Raw genomic sequence first — 21458 nt, 5'->3', positions numbered from 1 at the left:
CTATTTGGTCATTATGATCAAATTCTAAATATTGTAATAAACATTGCATGTTGAATATACAGTTCATATACAAGAGCTATGCCATATTTTTCCTACTAAGCAGCCAGCCACAAATGCAGTTACTTTGCAGACAAAAGGATCATGATATGAATGGTGCAGCAAATGGGCCCAACATTTGTCTGAACTCCTCTAAACACATAATATTGCTGTATTTGAGTACTAAACAGGCACTTACGATTGCACATACCTTGCCGCTAAAAAGGAACTTGATTTGAATGGTGCAGCAGATGCAGTGGCACCGGGGGCCAAAAGCTCTAGGGAACCCACTAAACCCAGATTATTGCTAAAATGTAACACTAAACAGGCAGTCGCAAGTGCAGTAACTTTGCGGACAACATGGTCATGATTTCAATTGTGCAGCAGGTGCAGTGACACTGGGACCAAAAGCTCCAAAATTGCTTTGTTTTACTAATAAACAGGCAGTCACAAGTAAAGTAACCTTCCAGGCAACAGTGGCATGGTTTGAATGGTGCGCCACGCCCAAAGGTTGTCAGAACTCCTCTAAACATCCAATATTGCAATATTAGACTACTTTAAAGCAGGCACAATTGCAGTTTCCTTGCAGTTAATAAGGGCTATATTTAAATGATGCAGTGGCACCGGGGCCCAACGTTGTAACCCCACTAAAACCAGATATTGCAATATTTTACAGCTAAACAGGCAGTCACAAGTACAGTTATCTTGCAAGCACTAGGGACATGATTTCAAAAGTGCAGCAGGTGCAATGGCACTGGGATGAAAAGCTACAGGTACCTCATTAAACACCCAATATTGCTATATTTTATTCCTAAACAGGCAACCACAAGTGCAGTTACCTTGCAAACAACATGGTCATGATTTGAATGGTGCGGCAGGTGCAGTAGCACCGAGCCCAAAAGTTGACAGAACTCCTCTAAACACATAATATTGCTATATTTGACTACTAAACAGTCAACCGCAATTACAGTTACCTTGCAGTTAAAAGGAGTTGATTTGAATGGTGCAGCATGTGCAGCGGCATTGGGGCCAAAAGCTCTAAGGACCCCACTTAGCCCAGAATATTGCCAAGTTTTATCTAGAGGGAAATAGGGTCACGATTTGAATGATGCAGCTGGTGCAGTAGAAAATTCTGTTATTTCCTTCTCTCATTTCATTTTTCAAAATGTTGCTTTTACTTACCCACACCATATCACTAGTAACGGCACAATATATTGCCTTTTCGTACATAAACAAGTCATAACATTTTAACAAACTTTCTGTAACTTATATCGTAGTACTACTCCGCAATCTTCAACTTGGAGCAAAAACAGCCTATTATTAATCACATAGGCGAAACCTAATGCATTTACCAGTGCTTGTTATCTGTGCCTCCCCTGTTACACAGATGAAAAGGTTTGGTCTCAGTAGGATTACAAAATCAAAAACCGTTATTCTCCCTCCACTGGGCTTTATGTTGGAATACCACCAAAATGCCTAAATTGACATGCTAAAGAGCATGGTGAGGAATTGTAATCATAGAGTTACAAATTGTATTTGTATTCTATTGTAATCGCATTTATATAGCGCTTGCTGCCCCTGGCAAGGCGTTGAATCGCTTTTGTCTGCAAGTAGTGCACTACTCCGCCAACCTAACAAGGATTTGTTGTGAATTAGTATAGTGAAATATGAAATTAATGTGATCGGTGGATATGTTAGTCTATTATTTGGATTGAGAAGGGTAGCGAGTGTAGGGATAGAAGAGTACCAGGTTTTCATTTATATAGCACTTGCTACCCCTGATGAGGTGTTAAAGCACTTTCAGTGAGTAGCACGCTACACCAGAACCAGAGAAGGATTAGTGGTGTATTAGTATAGGGAAATATGACATTAATTTGAGAGGTGGTCATATTAGTCTGTTATTTGGATTGAAAAGGATAGTGGAGGGTCTGCATTTCTATAGCGCTTGCTCCTCTGTGCTGTGGTAATTTGAGGCGAGGTGCCACTCTAGAGCAGAGGTTCCTTTGTTGAACGTATTTTGTGATTTTATTCGTGATGAAGAGCGGTCCTGTTCCATGTATTGCTTTGTGGGTGATAAAAAGCACCTTGAATGTGGATCTTCTGGCAACTGGTAACCAATGTAGGGCTCTCCTGGCAGGGGAGATGTGGGCTTGCGGTTTTATATGTATTAGTAGTCTGACAGCCGAGTTCTGATTCCGTTGTAGTTTTTTTATAGTTGTTAAAGGAGATCCGTGGTAGAGGCTATGGAGTAATCAAGTTTGGACAGAATAAGAGAGATGGTAGCCTGGATCTTGTGTGCGAATCCCAGGTAGGGGAAGATGTGTCACAGAGTTTTTATAGTAACAAAGCTTGATCTTGCAAGTTTGTCCACTTGGGCATTCATTGATCGCTTGGAGTCCATGACCATTCCGAGGTTTCTTCCCTTGGTACTTTATGTAGGATACTTTATATGGTGTTCCCAGGTCATCATGACATGTGGCGAGAGGGTCTTAATTTTTCAAATCCCCACACGTCTGTAATCCGTTTTGGAATTTGAGATCACTCCATTGATTATAGGGTTCAGAAAAGAAACTTAACCACAGTCTGTGCCTTTGAGTTGCTTTTACTGTCCAGTGATTAAAGTGCAAATGTTCTACAACTATTAGTGTGTCCTATTCTGGTTTGCAAAGGGAATGTAGTAATAAATCTTTGAGGGAATGCTGAGATTTGTTTGGCTGTTAAAAACATGCAAGTCTTTTGTGGAACCAAGCTTGATTTGGTGAGTTGGCACATATTCTGATCTGGTTTTATGCCAAACAGATGCATTGAGGGTTGTGAAGAATTTGTTCTTTGTAGACCCCATGCAAGAGGGACTCAAAGACGCTCTAATAAACCCTTCTGAAAGCAGACGGAAGAGTTTTAGAGCAATGATAAAGTGGCAGCAGGGGGCTCTCTTGCTTTCTCTGTAGTCTCAATAAGGTCACTTTGGTAAACGTGTTGCCCTCTGGAGTGGTTTATTCCTATTATGGATGAATGTGTTTGGGACAAGTGCCTTGTGGGATTGAGCTGTGCCTTGCCGATGAGGTTCCGAAAAGCCAAATTGAAGTAGAAGTTGCTTGTGCTCCTGTTTAGAGGGCATGTGAGCTAATGCTGGATATCCCTTTTGTGCTGGGACAGGATTGTTTTTCATTTACTTACTTCCTTTATGTAGTGGAACAATAAGCAAAACAATGGAAGTGAAAGCACCAAGAGTAATTACCCCTCTCATCTTTGGTGTTTTTCAGTGAGCTGCTATAGGTTGCACAGTTGTGCCTTTACATGAGTGTCGAAGCTTGATGTGCTATAGGGCCTTTAGCCACACTTTACCAATGATGCCCAACAAGACAGAAACACATCGTAGGTTTCTTGTAATCCTATTCATATTATTATTATTAAGGGGCATTTATAGAGCGCCTGGTTACGCAGAATGCGTGTCCCCGCGCTGAACTGAAGCACTCTGAGAGAGAAGTAGGGGAGGAGCCCACTTATTTATGTGAACTAGGAGTTTGGCCGAGGCTGTTGTTTTTAAGGCCGCGCCAAGACTAATTTACATACGGTTGGTGCCTGATGTAATGACAATCGAAGCTAAGCAAGGATGAAATGTAAGACTTAGTGGCTTATTTCCTTATCATTAGGAATTGCTATTAAGCAAGAGTATTTTTTTTAGTTTATTATATTTTAGTTTTATCCTTTGTGTGGTCTATGTTCATTTTCTCTTTTTTGACCCGAACCATAGACTTATCTCGATGCCTGTCTCTGACATCTGAATTTTATTCTAGTACTTTGATTCCCACCTGCTTGTGAAGGGTAGTTTTATGCATTCTGCTGGATTCTGTTACTCTGTTTTTATGTAGTGCAACATTAAGCACTTATTTGGCCTCTTGTAGTGGCTGTGACTTTGTTAAAAAATACCTTTTGTAGTCAATTACCATAACACATAATGCATTCTATTTCAAGTAGTCATCTTATTTCAAGCATGTTGATGTGGTGATCTGTTGGTATGCTCTGCTATAGGAGAAGGGTGTTTTAAGGTTGGGGTGGTGGATCTTATGTTCCACCAGGTCAGTGCAAGATGATCAGTGATTCTTGATGGGAAGGTGTGTGTGCTGTAGCCTGGCCCAGTTATGTGAGCCTTTTTAGAATATGTTTTAGGTGTAGTCCCATCTGAGGTGTTTAAGAGGTGAGGTGTGTTCCTTACGAAGTTCTTCTGAATCTAATTTACCATCTACGGTTCATGTGGATGTGAAACAGTTATAACGCCTCCCCTGTATGCAAGGGGGCAGTTTAGATGTGGGAACTTCGATCTGTTGTCTGTTCATTCATGCTTGTTGGAACATGATGGCAGAGATTGGTGTAGTGTGTATTGCGGTGGCATGTAGTGTTCCTAATGTGTTTTTGTCTGGGTGGTGGGTGCTTACGTTATTGTATGAATAAGTCATAGCCACCTAACCAGTTCACAATACCGGCAGCACATCACTACAGACTGATTCAAAATGCAATTTGTGATGTTCACCCTGCAATGTGATAGAAAGTCGCTGGAATGCTGAACGTGCTACATGTGTGTAAATACAACGAGGACAACCCTGTATGCCCCTGGGGACCAGGGGAATAATATACAACACAACAGATACCCTATGTGACTTATCTGGATAATTACCTGCTATGTGGCTCAGAGGTAATTAGACAAATCATATGTAGGTATTTGCCTTATCTGGTACATATATTATACAATTTGATTAGGAATAAATCAAGTAAAGCTACTTCTAGCATCTTTCGCATCCATGTTAAACAGAGTGGCTTGTTGCTTCTAGTCCTCCATTTTAACACAGCTAACTTGCTTAAATCTTGTCTTTCACACATTACTACAATATACGACTGAATAGTGCTTCTCCAGTATTGTATCTTTTATAGATTCACATGCATGAATCTTCTCCGTCGTCGTGGTAGGAGTCTCATGGTGACAGTAAAAATAGCAGTATTGAACCATTAGACCGCCATAGGAAAAATACAATATCATTTAGCAAACCATCAGCATAATTTTTAAACATCCAAACTTAAGCCAATCAGAGCTGAGACCCTAGATTATCCTTCCCCTGCAGAGCCTCTTACCTCAGATTTTTTACCACACATCATGTGTTGGGAGACTCTCTGAGCTCTGCTCAGACACAGTGGTTCTTCATTCAACTTTTGACCTCCAGCTTCCAGCTAACTTATTATTGCCTAACAACATCTAAGGAATTCTTGGATTGTGTCTTGGCCTATTTTTCAAGCAGAATGCAGGAGTCTAAAAAAGGGCTGTTTTGGCCCTTCAAAACCTGTGGGAAATGCAGACGTTTCTCAGAGGATCCCCACAAAGAGTGTCTGTATTCCCTCTACCCTGACCATAGATCCAGGGAATGCAAATATTGTTGTACGTTTTCAGCCAAAACACTCAAGAAGAGGGAGGGTAGACTCCTCTGGCTACATAAAAGAAGTCTACCTCAGACTTGGGGTCTGATCATGACGAGAAAGCTCATTTCTCCTCCAGAAAGAGAAAAGAAGGCATCTCCTCTTCTCACCACAAGGATTCTAAGAGATCTAAGTCCCAAGAAAAAGACAATTCTGAGCAGAACCCCCACTTCCAAAAAAACTCCAAGCGGAACCTTCCAAGTCTGATTCAGTGCCTGCTTCTGCTCCACACACCCCTTTCAACGAGCCTTCATCATACCTGTGAATGGCTCCATCATTGAAGATTCTGCTCTGTACGATGAAAGCCAGCATATTTGCATCATTGGCGACATCCACGAAGATGGTCAAAACTTCGACTACAGTAGTGTCATCAGGCAAACAGCTGACACTGACTGTCGTCACTGACTGTCAACGAGGCCATCTCCATTGACGAAGATTTCACAGTCAGCCATTGCACTGTCAACGGCCCAGTCTACATCTGTTCTGCCGCCAACGGTCACCCACGCTGGGTTCTTTGACGAGTGGAAAACCAGCTTGTGTGTCCACCAAAGCAGGTGATAATGGACTTCCCAAATATATCCCCTTTACCTCCAGATTATCTCCTGGACTTCCAAGAGTGAAGATGAGGGCTTATTTAGCCCTGCTTATAGTCCTTCCCAGTTGAGGGTCAAATGTCAGGACTTGGACGATGGTGACAACAATCCATCCGCATACCTTTCAGGTGATTATTTATTCGCGGATAGGGGTCCTGCCTCCGTGAGCTCCTTGACTCCTTCCCGGAGCATTACCCCTATGACGAGCAAGAGGAGAAACACCATCACCCCTGGTAGCCCTCTATTAATGTTCCTGTTTCTGTAGAATCAGACTTATGACACATAATAAATGACTATTATAGATGTTTGCTGATACTGCTCAATGGCCTCAGCCTTCCATGAGGCTTCTATCACTACTCTGCTGTCCAAACGACTTCAAAATCCATGAAGGTAAAGGTATTGCCTCCGCCTCTTATCAGGAATGATACCCAGGATAGTGAGGACCAGCAGATGGAGGAAGGCGAGATCTCTACACATCTGGATTCTCCTGATCAATGGGACGGTTATATAGCCCCAATGCCGCCATCTCCTACTCCACCACCTGCAGATTTATCACTCACAGATATAGGTATTGTTCATGATCTCTTAGAACATGCCTCCAACCACTTTGATCTACCTACATTTCCTGTACAATTTCAATCCTGGCACTCAGTGTACCATTAGAGCAATTCCCATTGGAGACTGAGAGTCTGAGAGAGTCTGAATCCAGGATCCGTGTTTTCCAGTTCGTTGGCAGTCCAGTCCAGTGCAGCGCAGCGCGGCGAGTCAGGAGGGGTCAGCGGCCGTTCTGACAGCCTGATCGGGATGCGCCAAATTCCACTCAAGCACTGTGGCTTGGTCTCGGCTGAAAACTTCAGGGGGGGCCGCTGAGTTCCTGGATGTGAACCGCGGCCGGATTAGGAGCCAGGAAACGCGGCAGGACCCGCCGGTGCTAAGAAGAGCTGCAGGAGCCGCCTGTGACTCGGCAGGCGTGGCGTCCTGCGTCCTGCGCTGGTAACTCTACTTTGTGAAAGCGCTTGGCAGAGCTGATCACAAACTCCATTGTGGATTTTTTGTGGCAGGAGAGCCTCAAGCTCATGAGAACACCAGCATCTACACCAGCTGTTGTGCCAAAACTAGACAAAAAAAAAATGGCCTCTGAGAACTCATTCACATGTCTTAGTGGGCATCCCAGCCTGGATACAGTCATTATGCAAGCAGCACAGCGGCGAGCCAAAAATCCATCCTCTCCATGTAAGACTCCGCCAGGTAAAGAAGGATAACATCGGGAAAACATTTTCTGCTCTGGCAGTCATTCCCATTAGAGCCTGCCATGATCATTCTAGGGAGATGTGACTGACCAATGTGGTCTTAAATCTCCTCTCTGTTGGAATATCTCCTGAAGGATAAGAAGGAGGTGGCTAAGGGCATTCAGTCTGAAGGAGTGAAGGCTTCTTCTGAGCTTATCGAGGTTGCTATGGACATCTCGTCCACAGCCTTTCAGCAGAAGGCAAGAGCAGTGGTGCTGCGTTGCCAGGGATGGTTGAAGTCTACGACCTTCCATCCCGAATTGCAGGCCAAGGTGCTAGACATGCTCTTTGATGCGGAATATTTTTTCGGAAAGCACATAGACGATGTGCTCCAGTCCATTAAATCGGACACGAAAATGGCCAAATCGATTGGCACTCTCCACCAATGTCAAATTTCAACCCTTTTGAGGAAGAGTTAGAGGCCAATACCTCTCTAGGCTGCTATTTCAGCAGCTGTACCAACGTTATCCCCAGGAGACCTACCAGTCATCATTTCACAGCCAAGCCTACCGGACCAACACCACGCCTTCTTATTCGAGACTCTCCGGGCGTAAACATCAACATTCAGCTGGGAAGTCTCAAGAATCCAAAAGAAGTCAAAGAGAATCACCAGACTTATGCCACTACAATCCCAGCTCATTTCGGACCCACCATATCCAAATTCTTCAAAAAATGTAAGTCCTTTTCGTATGAAAGGTGAGTTTTAGATGTCTTCCAACATGGTCACACCAGAGAATTTGATCAGCACTCTCCAAATTTTCCACCGCTAAAGACTTCTCAACGTCATCTTCCCGATCTCAGAAAAGAAATGCGATCTCTTCTTTCTGAGCATGCTATAAAGGAAGTACTCCTCAATCAGCGCAGTCAGGTGTTTTACAGTCTTTCAGGATGCTCTCACTGCTAGAGATCCTTCTCATTGAAAAGGGGATTGCCTAACCTTCCTCTAGCTTCTCAGTGCTTATTTCAACATTCCCAAGAATCGCAAGTTTCTCTGGTTCAAAGTGAGTGTGCCATTACTAATTCAAAGTACTACCCATTAGATTAGAGTCCGTCCCAAGAGTCTTCACCAAGTGCATTGCTCCAGTAGCCGCCTTCCTATGACATTCTGGTCACTAGGTAGGTATTCCCCCTACCTAGACGATTGTTTAAAATAAGCTCCAACCTATCAGGTGGCCAAGAACTCCACACAATTCTGTTGGAGTCTCTTTCGGTCTCTAGGGCTTTGCCTCAATGTGAAAAAATGATCTTGCATCCCTTCAAAATCTCTAACTTTTGTAGAGGTAATTCTCGACACCAACCTCGTCAAAGCCTTGCCCACTCACCCGATAATTTTACGCCTTCAAGGTATGACCAGTCTTCTGTCCTCAAAAAGGTGAGTTTCTGTGAGAGCATATAAGTCCATGCTGGAGATGATGTCTTCTTGCGTACCGTTGATTCCCAATTTTCGTGAGGATTGTTCGATGACATGATTTCCATGTCCTCAATGATGAAAAATGCTTTGTCCTGGTGGATGGTCAAGGACCATCATTCTCAAGGTCTTTCCTTCCTTCACACAACACCACAGCTATTGACCTCGGATGCATCAATGGAAGAATGGAGATCCACTTCCAGGAATTTCAGGTTCATGGCAAATGGTCCAAACATGAATCGGGACTGTCACATAAATCTTCTGCAGCTCAAGGCGGTGTTCCTCTACTTTCAAGTCATCCTTCCTTGGATCCAAGGTTCTCCGGTCCTCGTCCGGCCTGACAATACCACCACCATGTTTTATCTTCTCAAACAGGGCGGGCCAAGATCTCAGATACTTTCAACTCAGGCGCAGCAGATATGAGAATGGCTTCTCTACAATGCCATCTCCTTGCGAGTGGAACATGTACTGAAAGTGCAGAACAACTGAGCCGTCTCACTCAGCAGGGTCACCAAGCAGTGTCACGAATGGGAGCTCAACAACAAACAGCTGAAAACTTTCTTCCAGTTTTGGGGTTATACAACCTTTATATCTGTTCGCTACGTTCCTGAACAAAAAGTGCACTCTTTTCGCAAGCATGGTTCCTCAGTCGGGATCCTGGGGAACACCTTTCACTTCTCACAGGTAGTTATGTTTGCCTACGCATCTCACTTGTATCCTCTCATTCCATGAGTTCTGCAAAAGATTAAGCGAGAACAGTGTCTTTCATTCTCATCGCCCTGGGGTCGGTAAGACAGTTTCAGTACACCGAGATGCATCGCCTATCAGCGCATTTTTCCCATTCTCTTTCCACCAACGGAAGACCTTCTATCCATGAACCAGGGCCAGGGGGTTTATCCACAGATTCAAACTCTTCACTTGTCAGCTTGGCTTTTCACCACGCTGAATTTGGAGATTTGAACGTATCTGAGGAATGCAGATCAATACTGGAGAAGGCTCAAGCTTCTTCTACGCTCAAGTGTTACATGGTGAAATGGAAGAGATTCTGTGCATTGTGTGCTACACAGTCATATGATCCTTTTTCTTCCATGCCCGAGCGGGTGTTGCCTTTTCTTCTACATCTGGCCAAGGCAGGCCTTTCTCATTCATCCATAAAGGTTCATCAGTCGTCTGTTTCCAGGTACAGGTGACATTCTGGTCAGTCGTCATTGTGGCCCAATAGGCTTATCAATGAGTTTATGAAAGGGCTTTTTAAGTCTTACCTGCCAATTAAACCTCCTCCAGTACTTTGGCAGCTTAACAAGGTTTTGTCGCAGCTTATGCCATCTCCATTCGAGCCTATTCAGCAATGCGATCTCAAGTTTCTTTCTTGGAAAGTAGCCTTTCTCTTAACTATCACCACGTCAACTAGATGTATTAGTGGAATCCAGGCTTTCGCGATAAAAGAACCTTATTTCAGTTTCTACAAGACAGTCATCCTACGTACTAATCCTTCATTAATCCCTAAAGTGCCTTCAATTTATCACCTCAACGAGCCAATGGTTCTACCTAGGTTCTTTCCCAACTCCTCCTTGATGGTGGAAAAAGCTTTTCATTCGCTTGACATTAAGCACTGTCTAAAATTTTACTTATAAAGAACAGAGGCTTTCTGCAAATTGTCTCAATTGCTCATCTCTTTCACTCTACCTAGAAAGGGACAAGCATTAACATGGGCTTGTTTTGCTTGTTGGATCACATCCGCGATACTCTTCTGCCACGAAAAGGCTGGCTGTCCACTTGCCTACAAAGACGCAGGCTCGCTCAAAGAGAAAGGTTGCAGCCTCCTCCGCCCTGTTCGCAGGAGCATCTCTACATGACATCTGCAGGGCCGCAGCGTGGGCGAACGCTCACATATTCACAAAGCATCACTGCCTCGATGGTTGGGGAAAAAAAGCAGATGTAGCAGTCGAGGAAGCTGTCCTGCTCTTCACATAAAGTATGCAGCTGCCAGCCTCGCTGCTTTGTCTTTTACTTTTTTCATTGCATTTGGTTAATTATTTTCTGAACCCTATAATTTGGGCTTTGTTTTCTCTTTCCACGTTTTGTATTTGGCTTACGGTATTTGGTTGTACGTCATTCTGGGGTGATTCGCCTTCCCACCGCCATTATTTTTTACATTTTCTTTACTGCTTCCTAGTCTAATTCAACATGTGAATCTATGAAAGATCCAATACTGGAGCATTAACAAGTTACCTGTACTCTGTGGTTCTCTATTATTGATATTGTTTATAGATTCACACATGACCATCTCTCCTCCCCGTACAGGCTCACAATTTTCATACCTCTATGTTCTTTATTTACACCTGTGCTCAAAAGCTGAGGTATGGTGGTTCTGCTGGGGAAGTATACTCTAGGTTCTAAGCTATGATTGGCTGACATTTGGATGTTTAAATATGTTGTTTATGGGTTGCTAAATGCTATAGTTTTTTTCCTAAAGAGGTCTATGCTAATGTTTTAATACTGCTATTTTTACTGTTACCATGGGACTTCCACCATGACGACGGGGAAGATTCAAGCATGTGAATCTATAAAATATATCAATACTGGAGAGCCACAGTGTACAGGTAAGTAACTTGTTTTTTCACCAATCATAAAAGTTTAACTGTAATTCAATATCAGATTGTTAATTAAGAGATTGAAATTAACTAGAGTGTGAAAGGGTGAACTATTTTGGCTGAGACTGTGCCCCTGGTGCTCTAACAAGATACATGTATTAAACAGTGTTGTCTTCTCTACTATTTCAGCTCTTACCATCTTGCTTTGATTAACAGGCTTAATTGTCGTGGTAAATTATTTATTATTCACAAGAAGCACAGTATTTTATTTGTGCTACATAGAACTAGTGTTGTGGGTAGTATTGAAGGGGCAGTGTAGCATCACATAGCTCTACCATCTCCCTCCAGCAAAATCATTCCTAATTTCGAAATAGCTGTTTTTTACTGTCTATTCATTTCCTCTGCAATTTCCTAGCAATCTGCTCTGTGACATTTTCATTCCATTCCTGAACAGTTGTTATTCAATAAGTGAAGTGACACTTTATTTGTGACATTGGAAGACGCTGACATTTTTCTGATGAAAAGAATTACCACAGCAGACCAGTTCTCTTACTGATCTTCCTCTTTTGGAGCGCAAATGTTTCTTTCAGCTGGATAAGTGATGAAAGGAAACCGAGAAGAGCATTTTACAGCCTGGCACTTGTTAATATTTAAGTGAATATTTTAAAATTAATATCCCCTTGAGAATGCTTAATTTTCTGCCTTCTTTATATCACCGAAGGACATGAGGCAATAGTTAAGCTTGGAAAATAGCTCTACAACATTAGATGGAAGCCCAGTGCTCCTTGTTCTGAAAACAGTTTTTCATCCCTGGCAGTGAAGTACAAGAGGACTGAGCGAGTGACAGAATTAACAGAGGTAGCTCTTAGAAGGTCGGGCCTTGACATCAAAATCCTGTTCTTAAGTGACGCTTTAGGAGTGAGAGATTGGTGCATTCCAGTTGATATATCCTGCACAGGTGAAGTGCACCAACACACATTACCACACACCATCTTCCCCGAGAGCTGGAAACACGCCGAACTCAGCGCCCTACTCAAGAAACCAACAGCGGACCCCACCGACCTCAAGAATTACCGCCCCATCTCGCTCCTCCCGTTTCCAGCCAAAGTCATCGAGAAGACCGTCAACAAGCAGATGGCCGCTTTCCTCGAGACGAACGGATCCCTCGACCCCTCACAGTCCGGCTTCCGAGCCAACCACAGCACCGAGACCGCCCTCATCGCCGCCACCGACGACATCCGAGCCCTGATGGACAATGGAGAAACAGCGGCCCTCATCCTCCTAGACCTCTCCGCGGCATTCGACACGGTCTGCCACCGCACCCTAGTACGGCGCCTCAGCAACGTCGGAATCCAGGACAAGGCGCTGGAGTGGATCACCTCCTTCCTCGACGGGAGAACACAGAGAGTCCGCCTACCACCGTACAAGTCAGAGGCCACCGAAGTCATCTGCGGCGTCCCCCAAGGATCATCTCTGAGCCCCACCCTCTTCAACGTCTACATGAGCCCCCTCGCGGCCATCGTACGCAAACACAACCTCAGCATAATCTCCTACGCCGACGACACCCAGCTGATCCTCTCCCTGACCAACGACCCCGCCGCCGCCAGAGCCAACCTGCACGAAGGGATGAAAGAGGTAGCCGAGTGGATGACGACCAGCCGCCTGAAACTGAACTCGGACAAGACGGAGGTCCTCATCCTGGGCTCCTCTCCCTCCGCCTGGGACGACTCCTGGTGGCCTCCCGCCCTGGGCACCGCACCCAAACCGACAGACCATGCACGCAACCTGGGCTTCATCCTGGACTCCTCCCTCTCCATGACCAGGCAAGTCAACAACGTCTCCTCGGCATGCTTCAACATCCTACGCATGCTACGGAAGATCTTCTGGTGGATCCCCACCGAGACCAGGAAGACCGTCACCCAGGCCCTCGTCACCAGCCGACTGGACTACGGCAACGCCCTCTACGCCGGGACCACCGCCAAGCTCCAGAAGAGACTCCAGCGGATCCAGAACGCCTCAGCCAGACTCATCCTCGACATCCCACGAACCAGCCACATCTCCGGACATCTGCGAGACCTTCACTGGCTCCCCGTCAACAAAAGAATCACCTTCCGCCTCCTCACCCACGCACACAAAGCCCTACACGACCAAGGCCCGAGCTACCTCAACAGCCGAGTCAACTTCTACGCTCCCAAACGCCACCTCCGATCAGCCAACCACGCCCTCGCCGCCGTCCCCCGCATCCGAAGAGCGACTACAGGAGGAAGGTCCTTCTCCCACCTGGCCGCCAAGACCTGGAACTCCCTCCCGACCGACCTGCGCCTGACCCAAGACCACCTCTCCTTCAGGAAGAAGCTGAAGACCTGGCTGTTCGAGCAGTAGCGGCTCCCCCCCCCCCCCCCCCCCAGCGCCTTGAGACCCCACGGGTATGTAGCGCGCTTTATAAGTGTCACTGATTGAACATGTCCAACTCGCTACTGTATTGGACGTGTTTGTTGTGGACATGGTCACAAGGCAAGCAGTCTATAGATTAATCCTGAGCAAGGGAGTAACATTATTTTGGTACTTTTTTGTGGGATCCAGAATATGCAAAATCAGGTTTGAAATCTTAATCCTGCAGAACTCTTCCACCACAAACCTCAAAGCCCATTTGATGTATTTTAGAACGTCAGTGAGAACTGCTGACTAGGTCCCTCTTGAAGCTCTTTCATTTGTGATAAAATCTCCACTGAGGAAATCACAAGTCTGAGCTGAGGTCTTTTTAATGCCTTCGGGCGTCATGCTGCTGCCATTGCCTGCTACTAACGTGATTCAAGCTACAGAGAAATTCACAAGAAAAGAATAGATTAAGTTGAACTTTCAGACTGAAGACCACAAATCCTGTTTCCACCTGTGGAGGTGATCTTTTCCCAAACTGAACTTTTTCGTGGCTGGATTCAGTCCACGCCACAGTTTCCACCATGCTTTTAAATAGTTGGCACTCTGTTTCTGCCTTTTTTACATTGTTACTTATTGTAGGATTTTAAATTACCTTTCAAAGAGTTGTCATAAGGAATGTAGAGATACATCTTTTACAGACAATAAATATATATATATATATATATATATATATATATATATATATATATATATATATATATATATATATATATATATATATATATATATATATATATATATAGATTTTGAATTGCTTTATCAAAAAGAAGTGAGAAAAGAAAAGTGAGAAAAGGAAAAAGGAAAATGAAACGTCAAGCGACAACCTCTTTGGTACTTATCTACAAATAGATTCCTAGATATCTACAAATCTACTCCCATGCATTCAAATGACAGTTCAGACCTTCACTATCTTCCTAAATGTTACTATATTATAATTAAAGTAGTATTAGGCCACAGCAAGGATCGATAGTCTGAGGAAATGGATTTGGAAAGTGGATGCTCAACTTGGTAGCGAGCTCGCTCATTAACTCAGGTTAGCCCAGCAAAATACGCTATTATACATGTGAATAAAACTCCTATTTCTACCATGATATTTTGAAACAGCAGGTTTTACTTCTGCATCCCCCCGTAGCTCATCTATTTAAGCCTGCTCCATAGGAAAGACTTAAATTTCAACAGCAAAATGGTGCCCAGGAGTGTCTCTTTGACATGAATATAGAAAGTTAGCATTTTACATGTTCTTTGGAACTCCAGATTTAGGCAGTTTCTGACTAAGCTTGCAGAGTGCATGAATCAAAAGTCATTGATCCTAAACTCTACCAAGACCGAAAGTTCTAGATTTTGAGACTAATCCTTCTGAAATTACCCCCTCCTTTTTTCTCTACCATATATCTCGGCATCAATATTTATACCAGTTTTACTTTTCAAGAGCATATTTCCAAAATAGTTTCTTTCTCCTTATTTGTCCATAAAGGTATATGGTAGGCTCTCCCTCTTATTTGCAAGAAGTGCTGGAAGATCAAAATTCTATCAACTATTTTATCAAGACCGGATGTAGGAGGATGGCTTAGTATATGGTGCACACTTAATTAAGTGAAGCAGCTTGCTTTAATTGAGACAACCCCTATAGTGATTTTAGTGGTCTTAGACAACCATAGAAAGCTCTCCAAGTGGTAGCTGTGGTGAGCAGCCTTCATCCTCAGTCCAGAAGGAGTGTTAAGCTACTTGTTTTACCAGACCTAATCGTATAGTGTAGGGTAAAGAAAAAAGAACCTCTTAGTGTAGTTATAAAAATGTCTATTATACATGCTCACTAACACATTGATATATCCCCTACCCAGAGATATCAACACAAATGCACACAATAATTCAAATGTAAACAGGTAAGTAAGCACAAATACACAGTGGTCTCCGGTGGGTAAGGGGGGGGAGGTTGGGGGTGGGGGGGGGGGCACCAAACCGTATACTAAAGGAGGTTGTGTGCAGAGTGGAAGCACAGCCGCGTACTCAATACATATCAATGGCAGTTTTCATGAAGGACCCTTCCCAGTAGACCCCCAAGAAACCCTGTAGAAGACAGAAGGTTGGAGAGTTACCTGACCTGTGGATACCCCAGGAACCAGGATACCTACACCAAGGAAGCCGTATGCATAGGTGCGAAGAGACTTTGGAAACCGCTGTAGACCACAATTGAGGACTTCAGGAAAGATTCAGCTGGCGAAGAATGTGAAAGGGTGGATTCTTGATGAGGAGAACCTGCAAGCAGAGGTAGCAGATTCTATGCCACATGGAGGTGACTAGGAGGCACGGACGAGCAATGACCTCTGATGACGGAGGATTCAGACTCCGAGGTGATGACGGTGACCCTGTTGCTGCAGCTGTGAGGACCAAGCGATGCTGTGGAAGACCAGGAGCTTTTCACGAGCTGTCCACGTCGGGAGTCAAGAGCTATGGAGTGTGTGTCGTGCAGGAGCACGAACAAGCCTTGGCAGCAGCAGCAGACGTGGTAAACAAAAAAGGTGCAACTTTGGGACCAGCAGAGTCCAAGGGTCTCCACAATTGTAGGGGAGTCATAGCAAGCATGGGAACCCACTGAAGTCAAAGAAGACCCTCAAGAGGACCCACAAGCCAAAGGTACAGTGGTCGCAGGAGGACCACAAGCATCTCACCAAATGTGTCAAGCCCACGATGCAGAGGATCCTAACAAAGATCTTGGCAGGGCGAGGGTTCTGTTCCACAGGTTCTGACGAGGGATAAGGGCCTCAAACTTGCTGAGAGGACAGGTCAGGCCTGTATGAAATTGGATTCACAGAACACCAGCCTGATAATTTCTCCATCCTGCTTCTAGTTACTTTTTTGTTTACTCCTAGGCAGTGAAATAGTTTTACACACAATACTATTAGTACTTTATGTAGTCTGCACATTATTTAGCTCTGGTTTTAGCATAAATAGTCTACAACTAAGAAGCAGTAATTTGGTTAAATAACTTGACAGTACTTTGTAATGGGTATCCCTCATTTAGTACTGTACAGCTTTGTCCAAGTAAATAATTTTTATGCTGCCTCAGGTCAAACCCTTTCTCCCACTGAAATTCATTTCATGATAGGTTAGATCTGTTAAACCATCTTTCAGTGTTTCACAAGACTATTTCTATTCTTTTAATATGTATACATATATATACCATGCTACTTGGATGTGCTTTGGAGCAATGGTCTTCTTCTATTCAGTTAAATTGCTATTCATGTTTTGCTCAGCCAACACAGTACACAGAATGGGGCATTGGATCAGCCCATTTTATCTACTGAACTGCCTCACTCTGAGTGGCTTATTTCTGTTTGTGCACAATGTAGAAATGTGCCACAAAACTAGTTTCGTTTTGTGGCAAGGGCTGATCAACCATATGTACTTTTATTGTAAAATACATTATCCTCTACTTTTTCCCACTTTAGCTGGCACCTGTCAGACCATGTCACAGTGCTGCTTGTTGCCGCTGGCAGTTCGCCACATATCCTCTGTGGTCATAGCTTAGTCAGCCATCTTGGAATCCTCTTTTTCATGTCTTATTGTTCCAAGATGTTGGATTGCTTTGAAAAGCAGACGTCATCTTTGAGTTGTAAAGAGTAATACAATTTGACAAAACCAGCCTGTGTGCCCGCACTCACTGGTGGCCATCTTGTAATGCTTTTTTGTTTTCCTCATTCTGTATCGTTTCTTTATTGTTCCAAGAGGGCCGATATGTTGCTGGAGGCTCTTAATACCTCCATTACCTCCAACTCTGTACCAGCCGCCTGGAAGTGTGCAATGGTAAGGGCCCTGTTAAAAAAACCGAATTTGGATCCTAACAATCTATCCAATTTTCGCCCTATCTCGCTGCTTCCATGGATGAGTAAGTTGCTGGAGAGGCATATCAACAAAGCATTAGGGGAATATTTGGAATCCAACAAATTGCTTCAGGTCTCCCAAACAGGGTTTCGCCCACAACATGGCACTGAGACCGCTCTTTTAGCGGTCACGGAGGCGGCGAGAGCCATAATGGACCAAGGTGGTAAAACAGCCATCATACTCTTGGACCTCAGTGCCGCGTTCGACACTGTGAACCATGCCACATTATTACATCGCTTGAGTGGCTTGGGAGTGTCGGGCGCGGCCCTGTTGTGGCTGACCTCCTTTTTGGAGGAACGCTTCTTCCAGGTATTTGAGGGCGAGGTGACATCATCAAAACATCTTCTCAGCTGTGGGGTTCCTCAGGGCTCCTCCCTGAGCCCCACGCTGTTTAATGTTTATATGCAGCCTCTGGAGAAGATCGTTCTCCCCTTTGGTGTGCGGATTGTCACCTACGCTGACGACACTCAACTCGTGGTCTCTTTGGACCACGAGGGGGGTTCGAGGGGGGTTCGTCGAACACTTTGGGTCCATGTCTGGAGGCTGTAGCTGGGTGGATGCAACTCTCCCACCTCAAGCTCAATGGGGAGAAGACCGAGATCATGGTGCTTGGTAATTCCTCCCCTACCTCCTTCCTGGATGATTGGCCTCTGTGTCTCGGTACTCCCCCCCCCCCTCCTAAAGAGCAGATAAAGAGTCTGGGAGTCTGGTTGGACAGAGCGCTAGACTTCTCGTCCCAAGCTACTATCACTGCCTCGGTATGCATAGGGCTAATGAAAATGCTCCGGAAAGTGCTCCCTCTGCTCCCATTCCAGGCGAGGAGGGTCATGGTCCAGGCCCTGATTCTCTCCCGCCTGGACTACGGAAATGTCTTATCTTGGGGCCCCGGCAACAGTGACAAAAAAACTTCAGGTCACTCAAAACTGCGCCGCCCGCCTGCTGTTTAATATCCCTCGCTGGCAGTCAGCGAGAACCGCCCTAAAGGAGCTTCACTGGCTTCCAGTAGCCTCAAGATCACTATTCAAGGCCATGTGCATCCTGCACAAGTCCCTTCATCAAACTGGCCCGGCAGTACTGTACCCTCTAATACCGCCGTATGTGCCGCTTAGAACCCTACGTTCAGCTTCACTGCACCTGGCAACCAAAGTAAAAATCAAGAGAGCCCGATGGGGCGGCCGCTCTTTCACCTATTCAGCGGCGAAGGCATGGAACTCCCTACCCCTGTCCCTCAGGAAAAACAGCAACCTGATGTCATTCAGGAGAGAATTGAAAACCCATCTGTTCTCAAAAGCGCATTAATCTTTCCCTGCAGTCGCACACAGAATTCAGTCCCTAGCGCTGCGAGGCCTTCGGGTGGTTATGCGCTATATAAATGGAATTTTCAATTCAATTCAATTCAATGTTGAAAGCAATGCATTGGCCATGTTCGAAAACTAGAGTAATGATTAAGTATACCTTAGGAAATTATAACTGGAACATCCAGATGTTCTGATGAAATGTTTTAAAGCCATACTTATTGGCTTTGTCAATGGAAGTCTCTCTTTTCTAGTGGTACCATAGCTTGAAGATGTAGTGGATAGTGTGCCTGGTAGCATTTATGTCTGAACATTTTTGCACTTTCTCAACACATATCACTGATGACTGTCTTCTCAAACTTTATTTATGCTCTGGTAGGATACAGTGGACTTTGAACTGTTTGGTGGCCCAAGATACTTGGGAGGTGTATATGGGAGAAATATATGGGAAATGGGTAGACCCTGTGACGATAAAGAGCCATATTCTGTGCAGGTATAGATGAGGCTATTCGGTCCCTCTTTACGGCAAGTAGTGGCAGAAGAATTATAGCAAATTTAACTCTGGCACAAGTTGCTGGCCCAGATATTCTTCCTGCAGTGATTATAAAGACCCAGCATGATTGGTGGGCAGAGTTCTTTCCCCAAATGTTTGTTTTCAGACTTCATTCGGGTCAGATTCCTGAAAATGGGAGTGGGGTGATTATTAGATCCAACCATAAATGGGGAGATATAACAGCACTGAACAATTATAATTTGATTAACAAAACTACCTAACAAAAGTAATTGTGGAAAGACTTAAGTAATTTGCAGAAGTAAATCACATTGTGCCTCCTGAACAGAGGGGTTTCAAGGAAGGCCACTCTACAGTCAATCACTGTTTCTCCCTTTTGTCCATTGTGCGAACCTCTGTGGAGCATGTTAGTAGTTTGTTTTGTTGCTTCGTTGCCTTACGGGTGATGTTCGATCTGGTGGACCATAATCGATTATGGGAGGCTCTGCCCAGGTGGGATATCTCCCGAGGTCTCCTAGCAATAATCAAAGAGCTGCATAGCTATATTTGGGCTCAGGTTATTTTAGATAAAGAAGGGACACTGTCGCAGAAGATTTTAATTGGAAATGGGTTAAGGCAAGGGTGCGTCTTGGCCCCCTTACTTTTCTCCTTACTCATAGCTGATTTGCCATCTGTTTTGGGTAGGGCTCAGGGTGCCAGCCCGAAGTTAGATGGGAAACATATTGCCTGCCTACTTTATGTTGACGATCTAGTAATTTTAGATCAAACAGAGCTAGGTCTGCAAAAGAAGTTGAACGTGTTTAGTGTATTGCAGCCACGAAACACTCATAGTAAATATGAAGAAATCCAAGGTACTGGGCTTGGGCAAAAATAGGCCAAACTTTAGCTGGTTCATAGACTCTATGAAGTTGGAAATAGTAAATGAATACAAGTATTTAGGGGTCAGGTTTAAGAAATTCCTAAAATGGAATGTCCATCTGGACGCATTGAAAGTAAGGGCCCTTGTTTCAGTTAGTGGTCTGAAAAAATGTAATAAAGACTACGGAGAAATGTCAGATAGGCCTGATTTAAAAGCTGGACTGTTATATGTAAGTGGTAAAAGTGGGTGGGACGTGCAAAAGGGGAAAGGTGTAAAAACTGTATTGTCCCTACCCAGATCTTCTATGATGGAGAACGGGATAATCTCTTGGGCGATGAAGGCATGTATTAGCGTTAAGATACTGGCAGAGCCTGAGTTGTGGGGAGGAGCAAAAAATATCACAATGGTGTAAAAGCGGGATACTGCAGAGTGAATTGAAGAGGGCAAAGGGGTTTAAGAAAACTGTAGTAAATGCTTGCAGGGACATGAGAGTTAAGTTGTTACCACAGAGTCTACAAATCGAGATTGCAAAAAGAGAACTCGGGGTATTAGGAAAGGAAATATCTTGAGATTATGACCGACAGTACATGGAGGGGAATAATCAGTGTATTATATGTTGAATTCATGGCAACATGAACAACAGTTCCCATATGTAGATTTACTACCCAGTCGTCGGCTGGAAATGAACTAGTAAGGTTAAGGATTGGAATGTCAATCCTTGCTATGCCAATGATGGGATAAAGGGGGCTATGATTGACTCTGAAGGGAAGTGCATCTGTAATCTAGGCACAAAATGTGATGTTTTACGTATATCATTAGATTGTTTAAAGATCCTTGCTATACGGAAAATGTTCTTCCATCCAATTTTCTTAAAATATGGTACCGAAAATCATACACAAGCTGTCGATCTGTTTGAAATACACTCTCTGGATATAGCATGTGCCATCTGAAGATTTATGCTCACACTTAAAAAGTTTTTCAAAGTGTATAGATTTGAACTTTTAGGAAGTTATTTTGCATAGTTCTGTTGTAAATATGGCAGAAACATTAATAAATTTTCCATTTCATGGAATTTTAAGCAATGTT

At 44.2% G+C, this 21458-nt stretch overlaps 1 protein-coding gene across 1 annotated transcript in view; it reads left to right on the top strand.

The window, feature by feature from the left end:
• The window catches only part of VPS35 (VPS35 retromer complex component), a 526314-nt gene that overhangs the window by 277629 nt on the left and 227227 nt on the right, over positions 1 to 21458 (top strand). The gene's annotated exons all lie outside the window — the stretch shown is intronic.

This window comes from Lissotriton vulgaris, chromosome 12, assembly GCF_964263255.1.
Source record: "Lissotriton vulgaris chromosome 12, aLisVul1.2, whole genome shotgun sequence".
NCBI lineage: Eukaryota > Metazoa > Chordata > Amphibia > Caudata > Salamandridae > Lissotriton > Lissotriton vulgaris.
Note: the sequence above shows the minus strand (reverse complement) of the source record. Positions and strands in the feature narration are given on the sequence as shown.